This window comes from Amphibalanus amphitrite, unplaced genomic scaffold (assembly GCF_019059575.1).
Source record: "Amphibalanus amphitrite isolate SeventyFive unplaced genomic scaffold, NRLGWU_Aamphi_draft 001075F_arrow, whole genome shotgun sequence".
Lineage (NCBI taxonomy): Eukaryota > Metazoa > Arthropoda > Thecostraca > Balanomorpha > Balanidae > Amphibalanus > Amphibalanus amphitrite.
Window position 1 is genome coordinate 109,315 of NW_024882569.1, and position 9,477 is coordinate 118,791.

The window sequence follows — 9,477 nt, forward strand, 5'->3', positions numbered from 1 at the left end:
CCTGTTGATGATCATCATCCAACCTGTCATGGATACTCAACATTTGTAGAAATAGCTAGCCACTAGGTAATTCGCAGGATTTTTTTTTTAAACAATTTTGACGCGGAATATTTAATGACATAAGATATCTTATTTCCATAGGTTTCGCCTATTTTATTCACATTTTGTTGAACTCCAATTAAAGTTTAATATTGATCTGCTGTTGTCATTCCATCGGGATGGGTCTTACTGTTTGTTTATTGGGGCTTTAGGGCGCGCCGACTGCGAAGGTCATTTTGCGCCCATAACGTCACACTAATAAAACAAGTGTTTCAAAACAAGAGACCTTCTATATACCAAGGCTAGAAAGTAAAAGACTTGATAAAAAGACAAGGTAAGATAGAACAACGCAAGAGCGTCGTAACAGTCAACTGACTAGACAAGTAGACTAGAGAGGAATTGGGTCAGGTTGAGTAAATCACCTGGAAGTTGACCGAACGGATAAAGGAAAAAATATTGCCGGATAAAACCCAGGGTGACTCGTCACCCAGTAAGTGGCGGATAGTGGTACCAGGAGCAATACAGCCCAGGTAGCGTGTCCGGTTCCGTTCAAAGAGTGGGCAAGATAAAAGAACGTGAGCGACGGTTAGAGGCACGGAACACCTGTTGCACAAAGGCTGCTCACCTCCTGAAAGGAGATAGCTGTGCGTCGCGTATGTGTGACCAATACGGAGTCTGCAGAGGACCACTTCATGGAAACGATTGCCTTGCATGCAAGACTGCCAAGGCTCTAGAGTTGGTTTCAACTCTCTCAGCTTGTTCCTTACACACAAATCCCACTCTGCCTGCCACTCTGAAAGCATGAAGGGTCGCACCAGCGGATAAAAATCCCGGGCAGGCAGAGGCAAGCGCCGAGTGCAGGGTGCTGCGGCGGCGCGTCTGGCAGCAGCATCAGCAAGCTCATTGCCTTCAATGCCGACGTGACTGGGAATCCAGCAGAAACGGACTGATTTTCCAGATTGCTCCACCGACGTAAGCCGAGTTAAAATGTCCCGCACGATGGGGTCAACTGAGTTAAAAGTACGTAAGGCCAATAAGCTGCTAAGAGAATCAGATAAAATCAAGTAAAAGGGACTGCCAGAAACCTCGATGAAACACAAAGCCTTCTCTATAGCGACTAGCTCTGAAGAAAACACCGAGGCGGAAGGTGGCAGAGAAAACGAGCGGGTGTCACGACCAGCGACAAAAGAGCAGCCCGCTCCCTCGGTTGTCTTCGAGCCGTCTGTATAAACCGTGATAAAACCATCATAAACGGCAATGTGCTCTAAGGCTCTGGCTCGCGCCTCAGCAGGCAACAAGTTGTCCTTCTTAACAGTCCATAGTGAGAGGTCCACTTGCGGATTGGCGTTTTTCCAGGGTGGAGGGGGCGTGTCCCAGGTACGCCGAACGCCACGCAAGGATATGTTAGCAGCTGAAAAAAGACCTCCCATGCGTTCTCCAAACGACGGTCGTACCCTCCCGTCAGATCGAGTAGCGTGACGTGAAAAGACGTACGGGTACGTCGGATGCGTTGGGTATTGGCGAAGTTTCAAAGTGTAACGCATCCCCAGCATCTGGCGACGAAGAGCTAGAGGTGGCTCATTCGTTTCAGCCAGAAGACTACTCTTTGGAGAAGTGCGGAAAGCCCCGGTGGCAACGCGGAGCGCAGCGTGATGTACTGCGTCCAGGGACTTCTTGCTGGACTCACTTGCAGAATCATAAACAAAACACGCGTAGTCCAGCTTCGATCGGATGATCGACCGGTACAAGAGGAGCAGAGTTTTGCGATCCGCACCGTATGATGTGCGGGCAACACACTTTAAAACGTTCAGGGATTTAAAACATCGTTCCCGAAGCGTTCTAAAATGTTCTTTATACGTCAAACGTCCGTCAAACGTCATACCAAGAAACTTCGCCACCGGCTGCGTGGGGATCGTCTGTCCGTACAGACGGATACCCAATGTAGGGTCGGCGCAGCGGCGGCGACAGAAATGCATGGCAACAGTCTTCCTCGTTGAAAAACGGAGACCATTGTCGCGGCTCCATCTCTCAAGCCGTCTGACTGCAAGCTGCAGTTGTCTGGCCATGTGCCGAGCGCTGGAAGCGGCGAACCAGATGGCAAAATCGTCAACAAAAAGCGATCTGCCGATAGAGACCGGGAGATCATCGGCGATATCGTTAATCGCCACTGCGAATAACGCCACACTAAGCACCCCTCCCTGAGGGACTCCATTCTCTTGGGTAAAACTGCTAGACAACTGGTTACCGACTCGGACTTTAAACCGACGACCCGATAAAAAGTTCTCGATAAAGAGGCCCATCCGGCCGCGTATGCCGTACTTATAAACTTTGAAAAGTATGCTGTGTCGTAAGACTGTATCATAGGCCGCCTCAATATCAAAGAACAGTGCTCCAAGGTGCTTCCTTTCAGTAAAACAGGTGCGTATCTCGGTGTCAAGGGCTAAAATGTGGTCAACAGGGCTGCGGTGCTTTCTAAAACCGCACTGGGCGTTTGTAAAAACACCATGATGTTCCAGAAACCAGCTAAAACGCACATTGACCATCTTCTCCATCAGCTTTGATAGCGATGATGTGAGAGAGATGGGCCGATAATGGAGAGGGTCATGTCCCGACTTGCCAGCCTTCAAGATAGGAATGATAGTGGCTTCCCGCCAGGTCTCAGGGAAAGTGCCAGTCTCCCAAAGCGAATTGAAGGTTGCTAGCAGCGCCTCGAGGGCAACTGCTGGGAGATGACGGAGCATGTCGTTGTGGACAGCATCCGGACCTTCTGAGACGCTGCGCAACGAGCTGATGGCAGACGTGAGCTCAGCCATAGAGAAAGGCTCGTTGTACACCAAATTTTCAGCTGTGCTGAAGTCCACGGCGGCTGGTGCAGGTCGTGAGGACGGCTCTCCTCGGCAGCGCTGATAGAGTGCACGACCTATCGTCTCTGCGACGTCTGAAGGATGAGATATGTCCGTGTTGTTCACTCTTAAAACCGGAAGCGGAACAGAGCTGAACCGACCTTCAATGCGCTTCATGCGTGCCCATATTTGGGTCGTAGGAGTAAAACGGTTTAAGGAACTTACATAAGTGCGCCATGAAACAGCCTTTGCCTCCTTTAAAACGCGTCGGGCAAAAGCCCGCGCTCTCTTAAAAGCGATGAGGTTCTCAGTAGTACTACTCCGGTCAAACTTTCTAAAAGCGCGTTTCCTGGCACGAATCGCATCTCCGCATTCCTTAGTCCACCACGGGACCGGAGGACGACGAGGCTGACTCGACGTCTTGGGTATGCACCCGTTTGCGGAGTCATTGAGTAAAGATGTAAAATCCTCTGTAGACATCACAGAGGCGTCGGCTCTGGCTAAAACAGAGGCCTCTACAGCGGCCTGAAATTCGTCCCAGTCGGCTTTCCGAACATTCCACCTAGGTGGACGGTTGCCCGACACTGGGGACTCCTGGTGCTCCAGCCACACTGGGAAGTGGTCGCTCCCGAGTGGGTCGTCATGGACGGACCAGGTAAATAGCTGAGCTAGCCGCGGACTTACTAAGCTCAGGTCCAGAGCCGATGTTTGACCGGAGGGTGTTGTAAAATGGGTGCGCTGTCCTGTATTTAAAATACACAGCGCCTCATCGCGGATAAAAGATTCTAAAAGTCGACCACGAGTGCCAGTCGTGTCGCATCCCCACGCCAGGCTATGGGCGTTAAAATCGCCGACTATCAGGACCGGAGGTGGAAGCTCATCGAAAAGTCGATGAAGCTCAACCACCGGGAGCGCTATACCTGGTGGAAGGTATAAGGAGCACACAGTCAGTTCCCGGTGGTTGAAATCAACTCTGGCGGCCACCGCCTGCAGGGGAGTCTGCAGCGGCACCTGGCGCGCAGGTACGCTGTGGTGAACCGCCAGAAGCACACCTCCATGGGCAATGGTAGGGGTGTCCAGGTCTCTCCTAAAAACAGAGTAGCCCTTGATGGCAAGGGTGACGTTTGGCGCAAGCTTGGTCTCCTGGAGACCTAAAACAAGGGGTGTGCGCCAACGGATAAGAGACTGTAGGTCCTGGTAGTTGGCCCGGAGGCCTCTACAGTTCCACTGTAGAATAAAAGGCGTGGTTAAAAAGGCGCAAAAAGGGCGCGTATAACATGAGGCAAAGGCGCACGCAGATACCCGACTGACCACAAAAAAGGTAAAAAACACCGAGAGAAATGCACCTGGTAAAAAAGCGCAATAGCGCGAAAAAGATAAAAGGATAAAAGAGGAAATGACTAGACTGAAAGACTAGACTAGGTCCTCTAACTCCGAGGAGGCGCTCCCCCCGTAACGGATGCGGGGGTGCCCCGAGCCCTCTCGGTGAAGCCTCCCTTCAGCGGAGGCAGATCGGGCGTGGCCCGAGCCCTGCTGGGGCTTTTTCGCCCGAGGGGCGTCACCCTCCGAGGGCGACCAGCTCGGGGGCGTCTGCCGCTTTGCGAGGCGCCCTGGAGCCGCGGAGGACTGTTGCCGCCCCGACGGGGATGTCGAGGCGGCGGCCTGTGTCCTCGACACAGGCGTCTCTGGCAGCGGCGGTGGTGGCCGCCGCTGCGGAGGTGGAGGAGGCGGCGGGGGACCCATGATGGGCCGAGTCCCCGCCTCAGGTGTCTCCGGGGTGTCAGCGGCGGCGGCCGCGTTGGCACTCCCGGAGGCGGAGTCGGCAGACGAGGCTTCCTTAGCCTCGAGGGCCTTCTGGACGAGGCGAGCCCTCCTCGCCTCACGTGCCCTCCTCTCCTCCTCCCCCCGCCGCAGAGCCTCCTGCACCGCCGTAGACGGTCGGGGGCGGGGCGGGGTGGGTGGCGCCTTACCCTGCGCCGGGGGGCGCCGACCACCCTGTCGGCGCTGGACGACGGTCCACTCGTCTCCACTCGCGGCTGGAGCCGGACTGGGTGGACCCCACACTGACTCCTGAGCAGCCTGCTCCGTGTCGCTCGGCGGCGCACGAGGCGCCGGGGGGTCCGCTGAGCCATCAGTGGCTACGACAGTGAGGCCGAATCGCTTGAGGAGCTGCACGAGCTGTGCAACACTCATCTGGGAGGCATCGGTTGAGTTTGTCACTCTCACCTTTTGGGCATACGAGGTCTTAGGGTGAGTTTGGTTATACACCTCCCGGGCCTCTTTAAACGACAGATTTCTGGTAGCCTTGATGGTGTTTATCTCCTTCTCTTTGACGTATGTAGGGCAGGACCTGTCATACGCGGAGTGCGGTGTCTGCCCCTCTCCGCAGTTGACGCATCGAGGGGTCTCCGAGCTGCACGTGTCGTCAGTGTGGTCCTGGGAAGCACACTTGGAGCACACGGGTTTGCCTCGGCAGTTGTCCTTCGTATGGCCAAAACGTTGACAGCGGAAGCAACGCATGGGAGCCGGGACGTAAGGGCGCACACGAACCCTCACGTACCCCACGCGAACCTCGCTCGGCATGTCGGTGGAGTCAAAGGTTAAGATAATGTTATTCGTGGGGACCGTGCCTCTCCTCGCCAAGATGCGGTGTGCTGCTGTGACGCCAAAGTCGGCGAGGCCGTCTGCGATGTCGTCATTGCTCACGTCTCTGAGGTCAAAGCAGTTGATGACCCCTCTGCTCGAGTTCTTTGACCTGTGCGGCTCAACTGAGAGAGGGACAGAGACCAGCTTCCTGCCGGAGGCCCGTCCCTCGGTATACACAAATCGGGTGGCGCTTAAGGCTTTTGCAGCCTCCTCACTTTTCTCGAATTCGACTTCCAAAGCCCCATCGCGCATCCGATCGCAACGGAGGATCTTGCCGAGGCGGTCGCAGCCGTCCTTCCGTTGGAAGGGGGACAGCGCACCCAGCTGTTTGTCACTGCTCCTGAGGATAAGGATCTTTGGGTTTCGAGGAACCTTCTCGTGCGACGTTCGCCCGCCGGCCGAGGCCAACGGGCGAGAATCGGCCGAAGCCGAGGGGTTGGATTGAGGGGAAGGGGGGTTGGTCCGGTCATCCATGTAAGTGTGCTTGGTCTCCGCCAGCTCGGCCGCCGACGCTCCGCAACGGCGCCGCTACAAGGCCTGGGACGGCCGAGCTGACTGTACGGGACTTGGCGGCACCTTCCGCGGGGGAGAGAGAGACTCACCACCCCCCACGGTCGGATACCGCCTCCTCCCTTGACGCCTAGCCGAGTCACCGCCAGGGGCAGCGACAGATCAGTCCCACCGACGGAGGACGAGCACAAGTGCCCGAACCCCGCCGGCGACACCTCTCCGACACCACCCCCGGCGGCATCACGACTGGAAATGGCTCCTCAAGTGCGGCGCCCCACTGAGTGTCCCGCCCTTACAGAACTCAGGGCCAAAGAGGCGTGTTGCCCAGCCACCGCGACTGGCTCCGCACGGTGGGGGGCTCAACCTCCAGGATCCCGTTGTCCTGGGGTACGGGTCGGCTCGCCTAGCCTAGTAAAACCGGCTGGTACCCGAGGGGACGCCACTCCCCTTACACTAGCCCAACTCGGCTGTGTTCCTGCGGGTGCAAAAAACAACGAAAAAAGGGGGAAAGGAATCAGAAAGCTGTGATCGAACGAAACGCGGACATCCGGTGAGAAGCAAAGCAAAAGCAAACAAAGACCGCTCAAGAGAAACATAACCACGGAAACCAAGAAAAGTCGGGCCGTACCGTCTGTCCATCCAGTGATCAAAAGCAAATCGTAAGCAAGCATGGGTCAAGCTGGGGCCGAGGGGGCGCTACTCCCCTTGCTGGCCGAGGCCAGGGCCGCCGCGGGACGAGGGCCCAATGAGCCCAGTCCAACAGCGACCCAGGCCACAGCCAACCCCCTGCGGGGCCAATCCAGCAGGCAATCCATCCGGCAACCAAAGCAAGTCCAGGTCAAACGCGCGTCAAGCTGGGGCCGAGGGGGCGCTACTCCCCTTACTGGCCGAAGTCACAGCCGCCGCAAAGCCGGGGCCAGATGACCTCGGCAAAGCAGCAGCTCTGACCACGGTCAGCCCCCTGCGGGGCGGGATGGGTCTTACATCCTCATTGACATTCGGATCAAAACATAAATGAATTTAATGGTCACTTGTAGCAACAATTGAGCCATTTGACGGCACATGGATTGGACAACGGGCCGGTCACGGACTCACGAATAAAAATGAATACGACCTCCTTGGTCTAGTCCCGTTTTGTCCCAGCATGTCAGACCGGCTTGGCGTTGTCGGTCGGCACCGTGAGTCTGTAACTTTTAATACAAAAGCTCTGTATATGTATAGTTAGTGTGAAGAGTCGGTAACGAACCAGTGCTGTCAACTTTGGGAGTCGTTTACACAACACTGCGAAGACGTTAGTCCAGATGCCACGGGCCACCGCAAAAATTCATGCATGTGACTTAAATGACAATAATCCGGGCCTACAGGGTCGCTAATCGGGGTTACGGAATTGCATATCTATAGAGTACGAAGTGTCTGAGCGACGTTATAATTACATCTTTTTAAACTTATGACCTTTCAGTCACGCGTACATGTAAGTAGAGGTACATATATAAATTATGGAAGCCAGTTTTATTTGAAGACAAAATGCGATGATAGATTGCTCTGTCTCTTAACTATAAAAATCCTGAGCAGTTATAGGTAAATGAAAAATGTCGTTTTTTAGATTTCACGTCTTAAGTGATAAGAACAAGGCAGATCAAAATATCTCGCACGTAGATTTAGCGATCGCGGGTGGATAGCACGGCCCTTTCGAGTGAGAACCGCGCCAGCAAACTTGTCATCACTGCCAAACTATACCCCGACGACTGTGCCAACGGTCAATGGGGAAGTAATTGAAGAGCGGTGAAGCAACAGCACCAGCCCCGCCTGCGCAATATGACAGACTGGCCGCTGTTAGAGAGGGCCTCCTGGGACGGCCGCTGTTGCAAGTCAGTCCAGACGGGAATAGCTGTCGCTGGCGGCGGATGAGCGACACTAGCGACGCTGCTCAGGATAATAGCAGCACGGGTTGTTTCTATGAAAGGCCCCGCTTAGCAATCGCTCATAATAGCACAGTTACGCAACTTTGAAGGGCGGTAGGCATGGGTTTTGAACGGCCCGACGCCATTATCAGAAGCCCGACACGAAGCTGAGCAGTGCGCAGCGTGGGCCGCTCAACAATAACCTGAGGTTAAAATACTAGTTTTTGCACCGAGCAACTGAGTCACTGACCCTTCACACGTTTTCTTAGCACAATGCCGGTCGTAGCCCGAAATGAAGCAGAGATGCTCCATGCCCGCAAGTGCAGAATTTGTGACACACAACCAAGAAAACTGCAGTATGCAGAAAAAATGAATCAGTTCCTTGGTGTCAAAATTTCACCATCTTGGCTCTAACTATTCTAGAACCGTTTCAAATCAAACGTGTCAGGCGCTCAAGAGCTACCGTGCGAATAATGGCATTGTCCGCCCTATAAGTCGATGGCTGTTATCGCTAGACAGATTTGATATTTCATTCTGAAGGCAATAATGGGCTAAGCCACCCTTCTAGATGAGGTTAAAGTGACCATCCCACCTAACATTAGTTTTGAGTTGAGATAGCCAAAAAAAAAAAATGGGTCCCTGGCTTGCACTTACCGGTTTGAGCACTCACTACATCGAAAAATGCCTCAAATCGAAAATATCTAATTTCAAAGTTGCAGCACTTTGGATTCAGAGGGGTTAATGCATTAGAATGCCCCCTCTGAATGTGCGACGTCACCGCAGATCAAACGATTTTAAATATTTTATTAAAACGTTTGGTAGCACGCGGTGGTATATGCTGCTTTGCGCGCAACAAGAGCCGCACTTTCAAATAAAGTCGCTAGGAACAGCGGAGATCCCAAAAAGTAAACAAAAGTAAAAGTATAATATCTTGAAAACCGGTGAATATTTTTCAATGAAATTTGGTAGATATTCGTTTTTGCTCTTTCTGAACCGAGAGACATCACTTTCATGCCAATTCATTAACTTTTTTGAAGGTGGGAGGGTCCCTTTAACCCACGAGCCGCTGGGGGGGGGGGGGCATAAAGTTGCCCCCCCCTTTACGTTTTGTGAAATATCTCTGAAACCTGATGAGCTACTAACGTGAAACTTGGCATAGCTTCTAATGAATACCTAGGCAATGTTTGAGGAAAGTTTGGTGGTTGTAGCACCTAAGATGACGTCACAGTGACGTCATAAAGTTTTGTCGTTTTCCGATATGGACCGTTTCTGATGACGCTAAGCATGAAACTCGACTGCAAATGAACTAGACAGCACCTGCTGTCATCCTAAAACATCTTACTACACTTCCATCTAGTTTCTGACCAATAATCGGCCCTTTATATTCGGTCCCATATATGTGATGTATCGTGAGGAATATGAGAGTCGCAAATCTATAATTTCGCTTATGACGTCACTGTGACGTCATTTCAAATGGGATCGACACCAAATTTGGACACAACCTCGGCTAGGTATTCAGGAAGATGTGTGCAAAGTTT